The following is an 18,418-nucleotide window of genomic DNA, read 5'->3' on the forward strand; positions in this document are numbered from 1 at the left end:
AGCTCAAATTAGGCTTTCTTCATCTCTGTGCCGCATATTCAGGGTGCAAACATCCGTGTTGGCTAGCAGCACGTGGTTGTGAGTTCCATTGTAACACAACAAAGATAAAACACTTGACTTTCTGCCATGAAGAGCTCCAAGGGAGAGCAATCAAAGGTGAGTCGTGATTTTTAGCTGATGAGGAGATGAGCGCAGGGGGCCAGGGAAGGCGGGTGAAAAGGGTTTGTGCACTCTGAGGGGAAGAAGAATCGGGTGTGTTGATACACTGCGGAACAACTTCAACAGAGAAGAGCTTGCCAGAAAACTAGTAGTCAAATCAGGCAGGCAATTGAGGAACTGAGACAGTGTGGTTGTCTACACCCCAAAGCTTGGCTTCAAAAGAAATGGATCAAGAGAAAGAGAAAGAGAGAATTCAAATCGAAGAGAAAGTTGTCGGGAAAGTGGGAAAGACAGAGGTTCAGGATGGAAGGCAATGGTAACAGGATGACTGAAAACAAGGTCAACGGGGAGTCTGACAGCAAGAAGGGATGGTGGACAAATGAAGCAGGGGGCACAGCGGTGGTGAGAGGAGAAAAGGTAGCTGAGGAAGGCAGGGTAACATTCACCGTTAGAGCCGATCAATTTCTCGTCCTCTCAATAATAGATGTGACGAGCACGGGTGGGCTGTTATCTGTCAGGCTTCACCGGCCGAAATACAATCCCCACTGGGAGCCCACACACAAGCACTTGCACCTATGCGAGCGTGAAAAATGTCAGCTTTCCATACACACGTTCCTGCAGCACAACTTCCCAGCTGCCTTTGATGCACATGTTGACAAAAGCAACAAATTAAATTCAACAAAGATGGAAATCATTTGGCCTCACCGATGCTCTCCTTGTCATCCTCATGGTCACACGACACTGCCGCCACTGACGCTCTCATTCATCAACTCAACCTTTTTCTCCATTTTACATGCAAAGGCATAAAGCAGCTCGGACGCTGCCACTTTCATTCCTACGCCCTTGTGTTGTGTCCTTTTAACCTCACACCCTAAATCTTTCACTCTAATAATTTCACACACACGCATGTAGATTTCTGACGACTCTGCACTGATTCTTGCACTTTCAACCCTGCGCCAGCATCAGCACATATATGTATATCTAAATATATACACACACACACACACTGAAACGCGAGCTTCAGGTTAGGTAACAGCTATCAGAAGCGTCAGGCAGACGCAGGAAGGCAGGCATGTGGAAGGAGCCTCTGCATGACAGAGCACAGCAGAAACAAGTTCTCACTCAGCCTGTATCTGTCAGGACCCCCTCATGTCGCTTTACCCAGATGTGTCACACCAGGACACCCACGCCCCTCCTGCACATTTGTTTGATCTCCAGCTGTACCCCTGCAACTGTGAAAAAGAAAGAAAAAGGAGCAGCTCACACGCTTCAGGCTTCTGAGGTTTATGTGTCGGGACACAATAAAAGCCAGTGTTTGCCCCTTCCTAAGTCTTAAGATTAGTGCAATACAGTCTTGAATGAAAAGTGGCATGATGTAACAAAAGTGCAGAAGGGGTTTGTGAAAAAGTAAGCAGACCTTTACTGTTTCTTTTTTAGAAATCAAGAGGGCAAGAAGCAGCCAGATGCTGCTAATCAAATACATTTAATCAACTGATCATCAGCAAGTGTGAGCACCTCTACAAAAGCAGAAGTTTTGTCAGTTTGATGGTTTGGGAGTATTCAAGTGTCTGTTAACAAAAGGCCAAGAAGGAAGGACATCAGCAATGATCTTAGGGGAGCAACTGTTGCTGCCCATCAATCTGGGAAGGGTTATGATGCTATTTACAAACAATTTGGAGTCCATCATTCTAGAGTAAGAAAGATTATTCACAAGTAGAAAATAGTAAATACAGCTGTTCGCCTCAAGGTCAGTCAATGTGCAAACACGCAGTGAAATTCCCAAAAAATTCAAAGAGAGACTCTTCAGGCCTCAGTTAGCATGTTAAATGTTAAAGTTCATGACAGAACAATTTAAAAAAGACTGAACAAGTGTGGCTTGTTTGGAAGGGTTGCAGGACAAATCCTCTTCTCTCTAAAAACATCATGGCAGCACAGCTTAGGTTTGTAAAGTTACATCTGAACAAACCACAAGACTTCTGCAACAATGTCCTTTGGACAGACCAGGCCAGATGTTTGGTCATAATACACAGCAGCACGTTTGGAGGAAACCAAACACAGCATATCAGCACAAACACCTCATACCAACTGCCAAGCACGGTGGTGGAGGGCTGATGATTTGGGCTTGTTCTGCAGCCACAGGACCTGGACACCTTGCAGTCATTGAGTCCACCATGAACTCCTCTGTATACCAAAGTGTTCTGGAGTCAAATGTAAGGCCATCCGTCTAACTTCAGCCTGGCTGAAACTGGGTCATCAACAGGACAATGATCCCAAACACAGCAGCAGATCTACAACAGAATGTCTGAAAAGGAAAAGAATCAAGAAGTTGCAATGATCCAGTCAGAGTCCAGACCTCAATCTGACTGAAATGCTGTGGTGGAAACTTATGGGAGATGAGCATAAACAAATGACTGCAAACCTCTGAACGTTGTAAAGAAGAGCGATGCGAGAGTCTGATAAAGTCAAATAGAAGAGAATTACTTACAGCAACTACAAGTTACTGCTGCCCAATGTGTGACTGCGTGTCACACATCGCTTACAATGTTCAATAAAGAATGAGAAGTTGTAATGTCGTGTTTACCTGAAGTTGCATTTACATAATTCAATAGACCAGATTATTTTTAATTATGCAAGGATATAACAAACCTTAGGATTTAAAAGAGGCTGTACTCTCTTTATTTGATGTGACTGCATGTGTATACACTAAAAGATAAGAGGAATATCTCATTTTACACCGTTTTCGTCATTACTGACATTTACCATGTTGCATGTTACAGCATATCGAAGCACATGCATACCAAGAGATTGCAGCAAAAGAAGAACACAGTATATAAGTGCCTATGTGGTTGAGAGAACACAGTAAGCCAAAACACCCTGGCACACCTAAGACACGTCAAGCACTGTCAAGAAGTAGAAGAGGAGAACTTATCTAGTACATTGGCATCCAGCGTACGGGGCCAATCATATTTGTGCGATAAATTATCTTTCAACTGTCCTCGTGAGAATGGAATATTTCAAACTGAAAGGCGTTAAAACATAAATAGTCTTAAAATTTATGAGTCAGTTTGTGGGAGTCAGCTCTCGATTGGCAGTGTAGTCATCATCGCAGCATGTGATCGTAGATGACACGAACACTTGGACATGCTACCACACCACACAAAAGCCCTTGACACACACAAACGACTGGCAACAGGGAAACAAACAGCCAACGAGCGTATGATGACGTGCAATTATCATGTTTGGATAAACCTATGATTTATTTATTCCTGGATGAGGAGAGACGTCAAGCAGCTATAGGAACAATCTGTTCCTGCAGCTTTGTACTGAAATTCATGTTTGCTGACGGCTTTTAAATTATGTGTCACTCATGGTTTTAAACAGAGGGGAGCCACAGGAAAACTGGGGTAATATTGAAAAGTGCTGGCTCTGTACAGATCTTACAGGGGAAAAAAGGTAATGCCGGTAGAAATTTGGATGTCTCTTCAACTCCAACCCAAGCATCTTCAGTGCGTGGTGATAACTCTGCTGACAGAAATAGATCTGTGAGTGTTTACTCAGTATTAAATCAGGTGGTGTGGCATTGAGTTTGAAATATAGGCAACTGTTTTGTACCACAGCATCAGGCTTTTTTAGAGGAGTGTGGTTGCAGAACTCCGCCGAATGGACACCTCTGGTACGGGCTCCACTTATTGAGGATAAGGAAATCATTTGTAGCTTCGTCCCTTATTGACATCACAGAGGATATGTTATGCTAACTGGTGATGTTGACTGGCTGGCTCACATTTATTTTCAAACCTACCACACAATATGAAATAAGGTATACCAATGTAGTCAGTGCGAGAACATTAAGTTTTATTAAAGGAGAACTGCGGTATTTTCAACATTAAGCCTCATTTATGAGTCGTCTGCAATGTTTTAGAACCCCCCTCACCGCTTTTTTGATGTTTACTGCTGTCTCCGGTATTTGCCTAATTTTGATTCATCTCAACCTGCTTCAGAACGGCAAATCATTTGCATGTCCTAAAAGGTCCATAAAAGCACCATAAACGTCCGTTTTCAAAATCATCAACTCACCGGAGTGGTTACTGGTGTGCACTGGTAATCCATATCAAATTTCGTTGCGAAAAGTTGCTTCTGTCGTGTTTTATTTGACATTTTGTACTGGATGTTCGTTGATATTACTCCGCCACCGCTAAGAAAATAGTGCGAGCATGAACGAGCTGCCAAATAAAACACGACAGAAGCAACTTTTCGCAACAAAATTTGATATGGATTACCAGTGCACACCAGTAACCACTCCGGTGAGTTGATGATTTTGAAAACGGACGTTTATTGTGCTTTTATGGACCTTTTTGGACATGCGCATGACTTGCCATTCTGAAGCAGGTTGAGAAGAATCAAAATTAGGCAAATACCGGAGACAGCAGTAAACATCAAAAAAGCGGTGAGGGGGGTTCTAAAACATTGCAGACGACTTAGAAAAGAGGCTTAATGTTGAAAATACCGCAGTTCCCCTTTAAGACACTGAACAAACTGATAAAAGCTGCCTTGGGGCAGAGACTCCTTCAGCTCCATGGCTATAATGAACATGATTGGATGTCATTCCTGACCAGAGGAGATAGTCAACACAATGACTTTTTTCTTAAAGATGACAAATGACCAATAACAGTTTTGTTTCTTTATGCTGCTGAAAAACTATTTCCCATTTAGGGGTTAGAAAATAATTTTTCGATTCATTTTTAATGTATGGTAGGTCCGGCCGTTATCTCAAAGTAGAAGTTTTATACAGTTCCCAAAGTTCAAATTCCAACAGTTTTTGACAACAATGTTTGAAGTTTCGTCATAGTGAGATTAACTATTCTGAACTAAAACTGACATAGGCTGAACAAAAGCTCAGTGCATGGTAAGAGCATAAGGTGGACAGTACGAGCAAAAGTCCTGAACTCTCATTTTTCATATTTTGTTTTCAAGCAGTCAGACTTTCTTGTCATTCCTTAAAGGGATAGTTTGCCTCTTTTGACATGAAGCTGTATGACATCCCATATTAGCAATATCGTTTATGAACATTTTCTTAAACCCTGCTGCCTGCTGTGAGCCGAGGTCCAGCCTCGTTTTGGCGTTGACGAAGGTAGTCCGGCTAGTTGGCTAGGGCCACAAAAATAAAGCGTTTTGCTTCTCAAAACAGGCTGGAACTCGGCTCACAGCATGCATTGGGGGGTAAGAAAATGTTCATAAACGATATTGCTAGTATTGGATGTCATACAGCTTCATGTCAAAAGAGGCGAACTATCCCTTTAAAGTGGTCTTGAGCCATAGTTCTCCAGTCTTTCTGAAGGTATTTCAAGGTTTTTGCTTGGGCACTGGCTGTTTTTCCCTTTATTTTTAGGTAAGCCCTTGTACATGACCATTGTACAAATTAGCTGTTTTTTTTGGTTTATCAGATCAGTGACCTTTTAATCATTCAAGCGCAACAAACACCCACAACTCATGGGGGAGCCAGTGTTGTGTCTACAAATTACTAGTTGCATCCACAAAAAATGGAAGGGGAACAGGGAGAAAAGGCTGAGCTGTGCCAGATGACACAAGAAGTGGACTGAAAATCCTTGGCAACAGGTCTTATGGAGAGATGAATCCTCCCCAGAGCCCGGACCTCAACATTATTGAAGCAGTGTGGGATCATGTTGACAGAGAAGGGAACAAAAGGCAGCCAACATCCAAAGAAGAGCTTTGGAATGTCCTTCAAGAAGCCTGGAGAACTATTCCTGAAGACGACTTAAAGAAATGACAGAAAGCTTGTCTAAGAGCGTTCAGGCTGAGTTGGAGAATAAAGGAGCTCAGACCAAATATTGACTTTCAAGATTCTTAAAATTTTATGAACTCCATTTTTGCCTTGTACACTTCATTTCCATTTATGTTTGCACATGTTTCAATCGATCTCTGCACAAATTTTCTGTTTTCCTAATATCAAAAAGAAATGTACTTGGTCGTGCTGTACTTTGGAGAGAGCTGCTTGTTTAATTCCAGCAGGTGACAATAATTCTAAAGTGATATGTGAGTCTACAATTTTCAGGAAAGCAGGAAAAATGTGGTGCCCTGTTTTATCACGTAAAAAAATTCATTTCTATACAGTAAATCTGAAATTCCTAAAGAACCCTTTGAAAGCATTTTCCATTTGTCGTGTGAGCTGATGTATGTGTCTATCTGAGCTGGTCCGTCTCTGTTCTCAAGCTGCATAAGATGTTTAGCTCCCTCTGCCAAGTGCATGCTGGAAGACAATCTGGTTCTCTTCTGACTTTGGAATCATCTGACATACTATATAAATGTGGCAGTTAAGACATGTATAGAAAATATGACCCCAGGGTCAGTTATGTAATCCTGAACAATGAGATATTTTGAGATTTCTTCTACACAATACAAGGGGTTGTCTTTTAATTATTTCCACACAGCAGCTTTAGATCATTAAACAATCTATTATAAATCAGTTACTAAAAAGTCTTTTAAATTTTCAACTCCTCTTTCATGCTCCATTTCCACTTTTCAGACCAACATTACTCAGGCTTTTATTAATAGTCTTGCAGTATGAGTAAAAATAGCTTGAATCAGTGTACAGATACAATATGCTGGGGGGGAAGTAATATGATAATAAAAAGTATGAAGGCATTTCTAGGGCAGGACCGAGAGAGGAAAATTGCTTCCCAAGAACTGAGCACGGCTCCCCAGTGAGCAGCTCACAAATGAATAAAAAAAGAGAAAATTTACAGTCTACTTGTAAAGGGACGAATGACAAAACTGTACAAAAAAAAAAAAAAAAGAAACAAGCAACCTTTCAGCCCAACACCATGTTTGACGCACGGTGGAACAGATTCTCCATCTGAAGCATGCTCCGTCAAGTTCAAAAGCATGGCTCCGCCACTGCACCGGTGTGAAATCCCTGCCATGTAGGCCATGCCAAAACAAATGTGATGTCAATGCAATAATAAACGAGCTTTGTGTTTGAGTGCGACCATGATAATTAGTCTCAAGACGGTATGTTAGTGGAGAGAAGGCTCATAAAATATAGAGGCCGTTTGGCGCGCACTCAAGAACAAATCTGTAGTCTAAGAGTGTGGGCTGTTACACTAATGTTCTACACTGCACAGATCTGGCAGAGGCACAGTTAGAAAACTTTGTTTAGGGGGGGTAAAGATGCTGACGGTTCCGGGCAGCGGGCTAGAAAGATTACTGAGTCAGCGCATGCACGTAGACACACACCCGCTTCCAGACACACATAATTTATCTGCCATCATAGCACACAATCCCCTCTTGAAAAAAAAAAAAGTCCTTTTTTGTTGACTCGATCACACATTTGCCCCAGAGACCAGACGCATCACAATTCAGGGTTCCTGACAAAATTGGGGTCAGCGCTGAACAGAACAGCAACCCAAGGTCGGGGAGATGATAATGATGTTTATGAAGTATAAATCCACAAAATAAGACTCCCTCTGTATCTCACCAAGTGCCTGCCTGTAGAGCAAGCTTCTATTGTGACCAAATGTGAAAGGTCTGCTTAGCAATTTCAGTTGGAGGCTGTGTCACATTGTGCGGCGGAGCTGAAGGGGGGAGGCTGAGGGTAGTACACATGGAGCACATGTGCCATTTAAAGGCAGACAAGTACAAGAGACACATCCCTGCAGTTTCATGCAGAGATTTATAAGATTATTGCCCTAATACTGGAACCCCTGCAGGGGAGACATTGACATTTTAAAAGCACTAATAACCTCATTCTGAAGCTCCCCTGTTTGTTTGTGAAAGCGAAAAAATCTCCAGCAGCTAAGACTTACTGCAGAAAAAAAAAAAAAGCAAGATTTTTGCTGCCCGTTGGGTGGGCCAATAGCTCCTGGTGGGCTCTGTGGTTAAAGATGCTCGCTGCTTGCTCAAATTGTCACACAGTGTGGATTCACAGCTTCAGTTCAAACCCCCCCTCTCCGCTGCCATTACAGCCCCTTCTGAGCAACAGCAAACACATCTCAGCCATCGAAGAACTGGCAACTAAAGAAGAAAAGTGACTTTAGACTTCTTTGAATATGTAGTGCTGTTTTCCACTCCCCTGTTTTTATTTCCTCTGCATTAATTATGCATATCAAGTAAGGCTTTTTGATTAACGCCTCAGAAACACAGAAAAGCAGCTTGAGCATGGATTATTTTTCAGGAAAGAAACTTTCCACGCCTAATTAAAGTGGGCTTAAATACCAATCACACACAAAAAAAAAATCTGTGAACATAACACTTGATTGTGTTTATTCTGTTCGCACATTCAGTTGGCCTGCAATGCTCATCCAAAATGGCTGAAATGGGCCTCTAATAAATCAAAGAAGATAACGTAGATACAGGAATAACTATGATGAAACATAACAACTGAATTGTATATAATGCTTCAGAAAAGCAGCCATGCGCATCAGAGAATGGCTCGGACTGGCCACCATTACAACAAAAGTGCTCTCACACGCTCTCACATGCACACGCTGGCATAGCCTCAACCCCAAACGGCCACTACACACCCAATTACAATTACATTCTGAGCTCAGTGCTCCTCGAGGCCAGGGTATCGATGATTCATTTTGTGTTTTATCAAAGAAACAGGAGCGCCATTAAAAAGAGATCAGTCACCCACCAGGCATGAGGAGTCTCCCTCTAATTGGCCATTCATCAAAAAGCCTTCTCAAGTAGATTGCAGCACTGAAATATCATGCATGACAACTGAACTGCACTACATTAATTACGCTACTGATGAACCTCGTGCCCCGCGGGTCGCCCCTCACGATTTTAGAGAGGCCTGAAAATGCACAGATGCACACACACTTGGACAGCAGAGAGATCTGATTCAGAGTTAGAAAGAAGCGCTGTTCGCTCTCACGCAAAACATGACAGACATCGCATGTAAACAGAAGATGGTACTTATCGATGTAATTTGACACCGAGATAAGCACGACCGGTTCTTTTGCCTCCGTATTTTTGGTTTCAAAACACCTCCCTGAGGTGCTGCCATTTCATCTGCTCAATATCATCAGTTAAAGCTCTAAAGAGATGCTTTCAAACCATTTCAGTTCACAGCAGGTCCGGCATGTTTTCGCAGAGACGGAGCACTGGTTTGACAATGTATCGTAGTAGCTGTCTCTCAGCTGTCTTTGTTCAACTGAGCAGTCGTCAGGACACACACAGATGAAGCTTTTGGAGCGCCGTCTTCCTCCTCCCACCACGTGCAGGGAATTCTCCCTTTCATCCATTTCCTGATGCACTCTAACTAGACAGTTTTCGGTCATGTCCCAGAATTATGCATGCTAGAACTCTAGCTTCTCTCTCAAACACACACACACATACACAAACGCGCACAAATACAAGCAGCTGCACATCCGCTGACAATTCATCCATCTCTGAATCTCTCATTTTATGGTTTGAGCATTTTGGTGCTTTCCTCCCTTTTTTTGGAGCTGCCGGATCAGCTGGGGTCTGCAGTTGCCCAGAGGCCAAGAAACAAGAGGCAGCCGCTTCAAGTGTGGTTACTAAGCTACTTCGGGATTAAAACACATGTAAAAAGAGCCACATGTACAACCATCTGTATGTTAGCACACACACAAATGTATCTGTTGTGTCTCCTCGGGGAGCAATCCTGCTGAGGAATGATTCTTCTGAGTTTCAGAGAGAAACCCAGATGGTGTTTGATGTGTGGATAATGATTTAGTAAAGGCTACAGCAATACCTTCTCCGCTTCCAAGTTCAGCAGAAGCCTGAAACTGTTGTGTAGACTCGAGCATGAAAAACAGTAATTGAGAGCATTACGGGGCATGGAAAATGCAGCTCTGAAGTCTTGGATGTGCAGATTGTTCCTAAACTAGCCTGTCTGTGAAAATACTTCTCTTACATCAAGAAGAAAGAGCCATATAGGCTTGTATCTGAGAGGAGCAACCTTTGGGAATCAAGCAAGTGCCCTTAAAGGCTCTTCTGTGCATCAGTCTGCACAGGAGCTCAGAGCTGAGCACCGCTGCTATCAGTTCATCATTGTCATACAGTAATTCAGTATGTAATGTGCCTCTAAGTCCCAAAGAAGCAGAGGAACAGACACACTGTCTACACGGAGCATTCTAAGCCCAGCCAGTGTCCTGCAGGACCGGCTATTTAACACAGGAATAAGCCAATTATCTTCATGGAGAAGGCAAATTTACAATAGGATTTACTAAATTCCTACAGGACTTCCATGTCAGGGGTGGCAGCTAATGCTGTAGGTTTCCCTTTGTCATGGCCCCCATTCACACAGATGCACACACACACATCTGCAGCTGACGTGATACACACAGGCGAGCAGATGCACATTATCACCAGCCCGAGCACCTACGCAGTCACTCTTACCTGGGGCGCGCACCGCTTTTGACCTGAATTTTTTGGCAGCCTTGATAAAGATGAGCCAAAACACCAAAGTGACTAAACACACAAAAAAAAAGATGAGCTACCTTCTGTGTAAACAGTTCTGAGACTAAAGCAATTGCACGGAAAAATTGTTCATTTTCTGAGAATGATCAATTTAATTCCAAAGCACCGGTTACAGTCATTGGCACCTTTTGTTGCAGAGATTATTAAAGTCTTTCTAAATTGTGTTAAACCATGGGGCAATTATTTAAGTAGCGACAGTCATTGCTTTCAATTTCATATGTGCTGAAGAATTGAGGAATAAGGACAAGTAAATGGAAATCCAGTGAAAGCTGTAAAATTGAAACCTCCTATTCCATCATGTTTAAAATTAATCACATCAATGAGTGAGGTCTAAATTGAGAAAATCTAATTCAGCGTTCAATACTGTGATTTCAGAAACTATGTGCAGAGGCTCTAATTGTAGCCTCCTTCATTTCAGAACAGCTCAGTGAGATTTGACCCTCCTCATGGATTCCAGCGTCATTATCCTTGTATATGGAAGTAATGCAAGCTGTCCTGGGTGACTGATATGCCTGTTCTTTGATCTGTTTCTCACTTGTGCACCTTTTGCCCTCTCACCACCATGACTCATGACTTCTTGTGAGCTGGGTTTTGAGCGAGCTCTTGTAGGGCAGGGTGCAAAAAAAAAAAATTCCTTTTTTTTCTAACATTAAAGTAAGACCCTGACTTTTGCTGCTTTCCTAAGGCAGTAGAAAGTAATTAAAAGATCTGCAAGTGCTAACTGGTACAAATGTTGTCATTAATATACATCATATTTATATATCAATATAGCATTTAAGGTCAAATTAGAGCAAGATAAAGCTTTGTTGTGATTTGAGTTGCTACTAATGACTGAAGCTGTCAACTGATAATTGTGGTTTAAGAAATAGCGTAGCCTACTGTTATGCCAATAAGGGGCTCCCAATATGTCTGCAATCCCAACATGTCTGCAAGACTATTTTCTAATTAGCAGGAGGCTTGATTTTTTTCCTCTTTTAGAAGCTGCCTATACTTTCCGCGCAAGCTAACATCTATCAGCTAATGCTGCACTGATTAAACAGCTGGTGACATGATATTTCCAGTTTCAGCTTCATTGGCCAATTACTCTCAGAATAATCAGATTCTGCACAGGTGAAATTTATATAAAAGGTGGGTTTACACGCAATGTGAACAGAGGCGCACAGCGCACAAACACAGGGTGACTTGTTGTCTTTGTTCTAGCTCTTCACACTGTCAGGAAACCGAGCTCACAGCAATGTGCATTTTAGCTCGTTTGTGCCCACCTGAGATAGGTGTATATGCAAGAGTCTTTTCACCCTAAATATCAAATGATTCTGATTCAAATCAGTTAGTCAAAAGCAAAATATTGTTCCAATACAACTGGTTTTGTCAAACAATGGAAACAAATCAAGCAAGAACCAAAGTCTCATGGAGCTATCCTGAGAGCTCAACATGCAACACTGGTTTCTGTGTATCCAGCTGTAACAAAAGTGTGACACAGAAAAGAGCTGCAGCTAATTTTCTCTTTCATTTTCATGTTCTATTTGTACAAAAAGCCCTCTCCAGGAATCTGGAGAACTTTATCATCAGATGTGATTCAGTTAGATTTTAGAAAAGGCTCACTTATTATGGATGCAATTCTTTATTATGGACACAGAGCTGAATTTTAAATAAAAGGTTAGAGACTGAAATCAGCATTTTTCTTAGCACAGCCCGTGGTCAGCCATCAACAACTGCCATGTGAACCACCCACCAAACTCTAATGAAACATAAAAACCCAGCCATATGCACCCAAGTGCAGGCATAACAGAGGACAACTTGGACTAATAAATGAATAACTCCAGAGAAAGGAAATCCCAACCCCCAAAACTCTAAATTCATTGTGTCTGTTGATTTCATTCAACTTTTAGGACTCTGGGGGCTGCACGAACACAGTCCTCTTCCTTGGATACTTATACTGTGCACCTGCATGAAACCATGGACATCTTCTCCAGTAAGATTTTAGAAATAAAGTGAAAAAATGATTATGAGTATTATTCAGCACTAAATCCCTGGCTCAAATTCAATTTTCCATCACAAATAACAAGAGAAAATGTGTTGTTTTTTTCCCGCTCACCACTCGAATACTTCAGCCAGTGGAGGCAAACCTCGAACCAACACACACACAACCAACAGTCATATAAGCTTTCTCGTTTTGTCAATGTGTGACTCCTGTGCCCTCTCTCTTTCTCAATTCTACACAGAGGGGTATAAATGTTAATACACAGAACACACACATTCACACAAAACCGCCAACACACTCAGCCTGGGGCAGCCTCCTGTCTTTCTGTATTATAATGTCTCCACTGGAGCGAGCTGCTGTACTTTTTTCCACTGGAGTCGTCCTTCATCCCACCCATCCAAACAGCTATCCACCACCGAGCTGGGACTTGCCTCTACCAATCTCGCTCAAAGATTCAGTCCACCCAGGCAGTGACGCAGACCCCCTGCTGGTTGCAGAAAGAGTGCATGTTCAAAGGGGGGAAAATTGAGGAAGATCACAACATTGTACAAGAATGTGCATGTTCGTACATTTCTGCCAGTTTTAGGACCATGATTTCAAGATAAAGTGCAACGAATATGTGGTTGAATATATGAATGCACAGCTTCCGCACAGGCCTGCAGTGTGACATGCATACAAGTTAACAGCGTTGTTGGTCTGTGAGAATCAGACCGTGACAGAGTCTGCAGCACCATCCCACAGGCTTCCACAGAGGAAAAACACTGCGCCGCCAGACATAGCCTTTTCCTCTAAATGACTGTCCCACTCCCTGACCACCAGGGAGAGGCTGGCAGGGGTCAGAATGTCCTGCTCTCACTTTTGTCTTGGGACGCTGGAGGCATAGTACAATATTCAAGAATGATGTAGAAAAGCGTGAAGGATGTTCCAGCTAATTCGCACACTTCCTGAGAGCGTGCTGTGAAACCACTGGCGATTTTCCCTTTTTTTTTAAAAAGTCTGCATCAGCAATGAAGTGTCTTCCCCTCCTTTGATGCATGATCACCATCAAAGGAAACTGAGCGAGGGTATCGTACATCATCCTCCACATCAATCCGGATTATAAAAGAAGCGCCAAGTGTGGGTGAAAAATAGCTCGTCAGTCAGTTGCCTTGAGTAGGTGATTGGAGATGATATAGTTGAGATCCAGCTCTGAGGCATGGCAAAACCATGCAGAGTCATAGTCCTTCTAACTCCCCCTTCAGGTGACTGAAAAGTACTCTGCTGAAGGTTTTGTGCAGCTCATTCCATTTCCCCCATGACTGAAAATCAGGATGAGGGGAGCAAAAGAAGGATCTGAGGCAACATAAGATCCTGGAAGCTCCTTGTTTCTTTTCCTGTTACAAACAGTCACACTGGGAATTCAGCCACTGCATTATCTATGTGCATGAAGGCTCTAGGGAATGTTCATGTGTTGAGCACTAAGCAGTAATTTCCTTGTTCTTCTCGAAGATCCCTAGGAGGCCATGTTGTCTGATTCATTTCATTGAATTGTCAGCTGATGAATGGCACGCGGCTGTAAACTGTCACGCACACACACTGCCACAAAAGAAAAAGAGTCCCAATGGATGCTCATCTTGGGGGTTCTCTCATTCGCATTAGGAGGGAATCAAAAGAAAATGGAGGATGCACTGATCATTCACCATGTCCCCCGTGTGGGTTGCATGTGAGGCTTTCCCTTCATAGATTGGACATCAGCGTGATTGGACACATCTGTAACATCTTTGTGGGCAGATTTTTGATAGACTTTGGTTGAGTCATCAAAGGAACAGAGCCAGTGTAGTCTCTGGCACTATATTAGTGAGAAATCTGTCATCGTGGCAAAGCATTAAAAGCCACCTCAGGCAAGAGAGGAAACAAGGTTGTGGAAGATGGGCAGGCGAAGGCAGTTCAAGAAAAACCTAATTCAAGACGTGCATTCAAATTTCGTTTCCCAAGTGCACCCTCAACTCTGCAGTTGCTCCTCTGAACTTCCAAAGACAAACGCCTTTCATCCAGCATGTCCTTCCTTCTCTGTCTCTTTCTGCCATTGTTGTTTCTTCCTCTTTTCTTTTTCAGTGGAAGACCATCTATCCTGAAGCACTTCCACACGGCCAGCCAAAACAGCCAATAATCCACGCTAATGGGACTTGGGTGTTTTTCTCTCTTGTCACAACAACAGCACTTCTCATTCCAGTTTCTATTCTCCAGGCAGTTTTATCGCCAACATAAGTCAGTGACTCAGTGCAACCTGTCTGTTTACAACCACCACCTACTCCCCCTTTTCTTCCATCTTTACCAACACCCCCCCCCCCCCCCCCCCCCTTGTTCTGTGTGTGTGTATGGGGGATACACACACACACACGCATACACACACACCCCTTCCTGTGTCCTAAACTCCCCTCTCCATCCTCATCCAATGCCCTTCTTTGCAGCTCCCTTTTGCTCTCTAATCCCCATCTGAGTAAACACGGTGTGAACAGCTATTAACTGAATGCTAACACACAGACTGGCACATGTTTTTCCACTGAATGAGAATAGGGGTGTCTTTCTGGTTGCGACTTCATCTAAATGACTAAATGAAGAATCTCGTGAAGTCCCCACTGGTTCAAGGAAATCAACACATTTACAGAAAAATCATAGACGGACTTACACATAAGCAAATACAGCCTCAGTGTTCACACAGCGATGTTTAATTTATAAGCTTTTCACATGCATAAGCATGCCTCATACTGATCAAAGCCATTATAGTCGCTCAGGGTCATCAGGGCCACAGTGTGTGTCTGTGGGAGACACTTGTGTATAATAATGTTTTTTATGTGATCAACATGGAGCTATATGAGCAACGATTTTCAACTTGAGAATTGACCTCAGCTGCAGAAATGACTGTCTCAAAGGCTGGCTGGGCTTGATACAACATCGATAAATTACATATAGATATGGCAAAACCCCTTTTCTTGCTCTCACAAAAAAATATAGTACACTGCTGACTGTAATAATCGATATAACCGGATAAGTCGGGTCATAAATCCAAGCAAATGTATTTCCCTGTAGGGCAGTGGATGCTTTGGGTCTCACGCAAACATTATTACATCTGCGCGCAGGGAAGGGAGAGGAGGATTTTGCAAAGGCACAAGAGCATCACCCCTGGTAATGAAGCCAAGTACTTATTATCAGCGACTTATAGGGGCGCTCAGTGAATGAACGCGATTAAGCCGGAGTTTTTGAAGCCGACAAACCTCATTAAAGACGCACCGAACCGCAGACAAATTTGCACGTGCGGACGCGCTCGAAGGTAAAATGTTTGCCCCGGGGTGTCGGTGCTCCGTATGTGACAGTCTGTCAGGCGCTGCGCCCGTCTGTTGGGAATAGCCTCACACGCGTAAAAGAAAAATACATATTTTTTCAAAATATTACACCTGTCCAGTTACACAAAAAGTGCCCCCACCCCCCCTCCCTTCTCAACTCATGGTCTGGGGCGAGCACAGATGACAAATGTGGTCGAGTCAAAGAACGGATCAATAAGGGAATCAATCAGTGTCGGCTATAAAACAGTTATTATGGTGGTTAAATTCCCCCACATAAGCTCATATTACTGCGCGCCAGCGTACAGGTCGACAGCCTCTTTTACCACAAGGACTTCCAAATATGACTCTATCTTCACTGTCGGCCATTGCGAAACTGGCTCCGCTATGTTTATTTTAATGACGACTGAAGGGTACATTTGTATTCTTTAATTTCAATTCTACACTTTTAAAACGACACAGACCCCGCAGATACGTCGGAGTCTCGCTGATGCGCACGGAGTCGGTCCCTGATGAGAATTAAGCACATGCCTCTATTTCACTGGGGGGGAAATGTCATGGGATCCACAGAATGATAGTTAAGTTTATTGTACTGCCCCGAACCTTAATTTCAATTTGATATTCGATCCCATGTGGATGTCAGGGAGTGATGCCAAAGAGCAGTCAGGCACGCAAATATTCCCAAATATCCATCGAGAGGAAACTAGGTCTGATATTCCGTCAGTCTGACTGAGGAAACAAAAAAGAAAGAAAGAAAAAGGAAACCATGCGTTCTTATACTAACAGCATCATCTGGGTTTAGACAAATTCATGCAGAAATTACCTAAAAGTGTGGCATCTCGCTGTGATTGTCTCAAGTTTCTCCGTCGGTTGCTCGCGCTGCCCGTCAGCCGTTCACAGATCTGAGTCCAAGAAGGACAAACACTGTTATCGGTCGTCTCTTCCTCTCCTCTCTCTCTCTCGCGCGCGCTCTCGCTCCCGTCCTACTCTCGTCTTCAACACGAAAACGAGTCTCGAAAATCTCCCGGCACGTTTCTCTTAAACGCCCACCTCCGCTTTCCACGGCTGTGTGCCTTCTTCCTCTCTTGAGCTCTTCATCACGGCTCCCTCTCCGAAGTGATTAACACTGATGCCCTGCTGTGTCCATCATTGCTCATATTCACCAGCCGCCACCAGCATGACCATCGTGATCACCAACTGGATCATCATCATCTAGCAAACATCTACTTGGTATTTTAGGTTTCGCAACGTCTTTAATCATGGACGAACATCGAAATACCACTTTATAAAAAGGCTTAAATACTCAATAGTCGGGGTTTAGAAGATGTAACTAAATTCCTAATTGGTCCTTATATGAAGTAGCATACACGTGTTTAATACAGGTTTTGGTGATTTTTTATTTTTTTTTAATCAAAGTCTAAAGCAGGGATGATGAAGAGTAGAGAAGATGTTGCCTATAAGGTGATGGTCAGAGCAGAACCTGCCCTTCACAATGATGTGTTGCCTGTAACACTTTTTTTCTTTGCTCTGTATTTACAGTGTGCATACTGCCATTACTGGTATTCCACATAGGGATATCTTTTAACTTCAAAACATCCATTAATCCTTACTCAAACCTAATTTAAAGATATATCACAGGGCCATTAGTTTGTGTATGCAAAACTGTCCAATTTTTGCATTGTTACCTATTTGGTAAATGAGTGACATCAAGTATGTGACTATGAAAAAAGAGACATGGCCCCCAGAGTACTAAGGATTCATCTAATGAAGGGATTTAGCAGGCATAGTTACATTACACCTTGAACACAGTTAACAATGTACATTAAAAGGAGAGAACTTATTGGTCTTTTTCTGTGTTGGAGAGCATTTTAAGTCAAAACCGAGATAAAAACTTTGAAAAAACTAATCCGTGTCACTTTTTTTCAGGGACTCTTTAGGTCTGGAAGCTTTTCCGTCTTCATCTCCACCCAAATTCAAATCATGTTGCGTTCACTTCATTTCCAAATTAGGAAGATTAAAGTGTTTTGCTATTTAGATTATCAGCAGTTACATAATTGGCTTCAAATAGAGAAATGAGCCAACCATACTCTTTGTGCAATGGAAAAAATATCCAGACAAGGAAATACAAATTCTTATTTTCATCCTTTAATTTTTTTCCCCCCTGTCTAACGTTGGAAAGTCTGATTTCCAATTTGAACCCACCAATAGGCTAAGATTCTATCCAAGAGCCTTCCTGCTGTGAGGCGACAGTTGTAATTGCCACACCACAATGCAGCTTCTAACCTTAACCTAGTCAATTTAAAGACATCACATCAAACTTAATGTTTCTTAAACTTGATAAAGAATAACACGATGTGTAAAATAGCGATGAAACAGTAAGTAAAAGCACAAGGAAACACTGACGCAATGCAAAAACATTTCAAAATGGAACTACTACGGTGATAAGACAATTCAACTTGGCAGTGTTTACAGATGATTTTGGTTCTGTCGACTC

The 18,418-nt window shown here is 42.6% G+C and overlaps 1 protein-coding gene across 1 annotated transcript in view; it reads right to left on the reverse strand.

Moving 5' to 3' along the window:
- The window catches only part of cdh24b (cadherin 24, type 2b), a 183,809-nt gene extending 166,899 nt beyond the window's left edge, over window positions 1-16,910 (reverse strand). The window contains exon 1 of the mRNA XM_075483843.1: window positions 16,748-16,910. The gene's annotated coding sequence lies outside the window, so the exon portion shown is untranslated. The remainder of the gene's footprint in view (window positions 1-16,747) is intronic.
- Between the last annotated feature and the right edge of the window lie 1,508 nt (window positions 16,911-18,418).

This window comes from Odontesthes bonariensis, chromosome 14 (genome assembly GCF_027942865.1).
Source record: "Odontesthes bonariensis isolate fOdoBon6 chromosome 14, fOdoBon6.hap1, whole genome shotgun sequence".
Classification (NCBI taxonomy): domain Eukaryota; kingdom Metazoa; phylum Chordata; class Actinopteri; order Atheriniformes; family Atherinopsidae; genus Odontesthes; species Odontesthes bonariensis.